The sequence below is a fragment of the Arachis hypogaea genome, chromosome 10 (genome assembly GCF_003086295.3).
Source record: "Arachis hypogaea cultivar Tifrunner chromosome 10, arahy.Tifrunner.gnm2.J5K5, whole genome shotgun sequence".
NCBI classification, from domain to species: domain Eukaryota; kingdom Viridiplantae; phylum Streptophyta; class Magnoliopsida; order Fabales; family Fabaceae; genus Arachis; species Arachis hypogaea.
The window spans coordinates 42,173,103-42,177,091 of NC_092045.1; the positions used below are offsets into that span (position 1 = coordinate 42,173,103).

General features: G+C 39.0%; 1 non-coding gene across 1 annotated transcript; it reads right to left on the reverse strand.

Moving 5' to 3' along the window:
* Positions 1–326: 326 nt before the first annotated feature.
* LOC112719553 (small nucleolar RNA R71) lies at positions 327–433 on the reverse strand. The gene has a single exon (XR_003161851.1). It is a non-coding gene; the product is annotated as a small nucleolar RNA R71 (small nucleolar RNA).
* Positions 434–3,989: the final 3,556 nt, after the last annotated feature.

The window sequence follows — 3,989 nt, forward strand, 5'->3', positions numbered from 1 at the left end:
ATTTTACGATGCAACCGTTTCAAGCGCATCATCCAGCGGGAGCTACAAATTTCGAAATAAAGACCGCACTGCTAAATTTAATGCCCAAGTTTCATGGCTTACCTGCTCAAGAGCCCATCAAGCACTTGAGAGATTTCCAGGCAGCCTGTTCTACTGTCAGGCGTGATGATACTGATGAAACTTCAATTTTGCTGAAAGCTTTCCCATTTTCTCTTGAGGGAAAAGCAAGAGAGTGGTACTACACTCAACCTCTAGCAAATGTATCCAACTAGGATACACTCAGAAAGGAGTTTTTGGAGAAATTCTTTCCATCTGAAGTTACTGATAAACTGAGGAAGGATATCTCCACCATTGTTCAGGATGACAATGAGTCTCTCTTTGAATACTGGGAGTGCTTCAATAATCTTCTGGAAGCATGACCTCACCACAGAATTGATAAGATGGTGTTACTCAGCTATATCACACAGGGTGTGAGGCCCCAAGATAAGAGCACATTGGAAAGTGCTAGCAATGGGTCTATGAAGAAGTACAAGACCACTGATGAGGCATGGAAATTGATCAGTGATTTAGCTCAATCTACTAGGAACCACAGGCAAAGACAAGGCCGTTGATAAACCCCATTTGTAGGGTTTATCTTGTATTGATTTTTGGAGATTTTATCACCTTTTACCCACATTTATTCAATGAAATAGCATGGTTTTATAACTTATCCCTTAATTGTGCTTAAGAGTGAAAACATGCTTTTTAGGTCTTAAAATAAATAAATTTAATTCACCTTGATTCCATTAGATGCCTTGATATGTTTGTTAAGTGATTTAAGGTTTAGAAGGAAAAGATTGGATCAAGGGAATGAAGAAAGAAAGCATGAAAAGTTGGAGAACTCATGAAGAAATGAAAGAACCGGAAAGCTGTCAAGCCGACCTCTTCGCACTTAAATGACCATAACTTGAGCTACAGAGGTCCAAATGATGCGGTTCCAGTTGGGTTGGAAAGCTAACATCCGGGGCTTCAAAACAATATAAGATTTGCCATAGTTGCATCACGCATAGGGGCATGCACGCGCATAGTATGCGGATGCGCCGATGGTGGCACATGACCCACTTAATGCAACACGTGGCCAGCGAATTCTAAAGCCTTGTGGGCCCAATCCAACTCATTTCTGATGCTATTTAAGCCAAGGATTGAAGGGGGAATGAACATACTTTCATACTCTACAAGTTAGTTACCATTAGTCATAGTTTAGTTTTAGAAGTAGTTTCTAAAGAGAGAAGCTCTCACTTCTCTCTAGGATTAGGATTAGGATTAGGTTTAGTTCTTAGATTTAGATTTTAATTCATCTTCTTCTACTTCTATCTTCTCAATTCTTTGTAGTTACATTCATTCTTCTTCCATTCCTTTGTTGTAATTTCCTTTATGTTGTTCTTATGCTTTGTTGTAGATCTACTATTGTTCCTTCCATTTTCTTTCAATTCAATAAGAGGTAATTCATAATAATTGTTCTTCTTTGCTTTTCTATTGTTGATCTCTTGCCTTTGTAGTTAGATCTCTCTTTAATTCTTGCAATTTATGTTGTTTACTTTTATTGCCTTTTATGTGTTTGTTGAAATGCCTCTTCTAGATATAGTATAGATTTTGTTCCTCTTGGCCTAGGTAGAGTAATTAGTGACACTTGAGTTATCTAATTCCTTTGTTGATTGGTAATTGGAGAGATTGCTAATTGGTTTGGAGTGCACTAAAGCTAGTCTTTCCTAGGGAGTTGGCTAGGACTTGTGGCTCAAATCAATTCATCCACTTGACTTTCCTTTATTTAATAAGGGTTAACTAAGTGGTAGCAATGAACAATTCTCATCACAATTGAGAAGGATAACTAGGATAGGACTTCTAATTTTCATACCTTGCCAAGAGCCTTTTATAGTTGTCAGTTTATTTTCATTGCCATTTACTTTTCATGCTTCTTATCCAAAACCCCAAAACACATTTCTAACCAATAACAAGACACTTTATTGTAAATCCTAGGGAGAACGACCCGAGGTTTAAATACTTCGGTTTATAGATTTTAGGGGTTCGTACTTGTGACAAACAAATTTTTTCATGAAAGGATTATTGTTGGTTTACGGACTATACTTCAACGAGATTTTATTTGTGAAATTCTAAACCGTCAAAAAATCCAATCATCAGCCGTTCAAAAGCCGTTGCAGAAGTATCCTCTAACAGAGAGACTGCGGCTCTAGCTCAGAGTATATGTGAGATGACCAACTTGCTGAAGCAGATGCAAATGAATCAACAACAAGCTCAGCAAGCTCAACCTCCTCCACCACCGCAAAACCAACAGCTAGTCCCATAGAGAGTTTGTGGAATCTGTGCTGATTATGGCCATTATACTGATGAATGCCCGCAGCTCCAACAAGAAGACAACATGGTGGCATCCACTCATAATTTCTATGACCGCCCCAACCAAGGGTACAATCAAGGTGGAAATAATAACCATGGATGGCAGGACAATTCTAACTAGAATTGGAGGGACAACAATAACAGAAGAGGCAGAGATAATCAAGGAAATCATAGGTGGAATAATAACAACAACAGGCAGCAGAATCAACCTTACAGAGCACCTCACCTGAGGCAAAACCAAGGACCACAGAATAATCAACAGCAGACCTCTCAATTTACTCATTCTTCTTTATCTCATAATGAAGAGTTACTACAATCTTTTGAGCGAAGACAGCAGACCATGGAAAATAACATCATGAATAGTATTAATGCCAGTCTGAATGGTCTGACCTCTACTTTGCAAGCTCTTGTCTCACAAATTGGAGCAACACAAAATTTCAGTAACCAACCTTCAAGCTCCACTGGAATCCCCTCTCAACCAATACCCAATCCAAAGAGAGGCATTAATGCCATCACCCTAAGGTCCGGAACCACACTGCAGGAGAGGAATCAGGAGGAGCCAAGCTCACCAGAACACGCCTCAGCTGAAGAGGTGGTAGAAATAGAAGATGTTGAAGAGGAAGAGGATATACAGGACATGGTTGAAGAAGAAATAGCTCAACCACAGGAGGAAGCACCAAAAGGCGTAGACACTACAGAAAATACTACGCCTATTCCATTTCCACAACTTGCAAGGAAGCCCAGGAAGCAGCTGGAACCCGATCCTAAAATGGTAGAAATATTCAAAAAGGTCGAGGTAACTGTTCCTCTTTTTGATGTTATTCAGCAAGTACCTAAATATGCAAAGTTTCTAAAAGATTTATATATCCATAAAGACAAAATTAATGAATTAGAAACTATTCCTTTAGGTCGTTTTATATCTGCTTTAATGGGAGGATTACCTAAAAAATGTAGTGATCCAGGTCCTTGTATAGTTAGCTGTACTATTGGTGGTGTAGTGATTTATGATTGCATGTGTGATTTTGGAGCATGTGTTAGTATAATGCCTTTGTCTATATATGATATTTTGAGGCTCCCTCCCTTAAAAAGGTCGGCAGCTCGTTTTGTGTTAGCAGATAAAAGCATTATTACAGTGGCTGGAGTTGCTGAAGATGTTTTGGTGAATATTAAAGGGCTTACATTTCCCACTGATTTTTATATCTTGGAGATGCCCCATAATGATTCAGATAAGCCATCATTAATCCTACTTGGAAGACCATTCCTGAAGACATCAAAATTTAAATTAGATGCTTTTTCAGGAACATACTCCTTTGAAATAGGTGGCCGCATAGTAATCTTCAATCTGAATGGAGTCATTAACAACCCTCCAGAAGATTATTCTATCTTCCAGTGTGATGTCATAGATGAAAGTGTAGCTGAAGTTCACAAGGAAGAGTTAGAAGAGAGGCACACTGGACAAGGTCCAAGTGTGGGGACCCTCTTAACTGACAATGAGGGCACTTCATCATTTTCACAAGCTCCAGATAATCCAGAGCCTGCCCATGATCAGAAAGTAGAATTGAAACCCCTACCTCCACATCTCAAATACGCTTATCTTG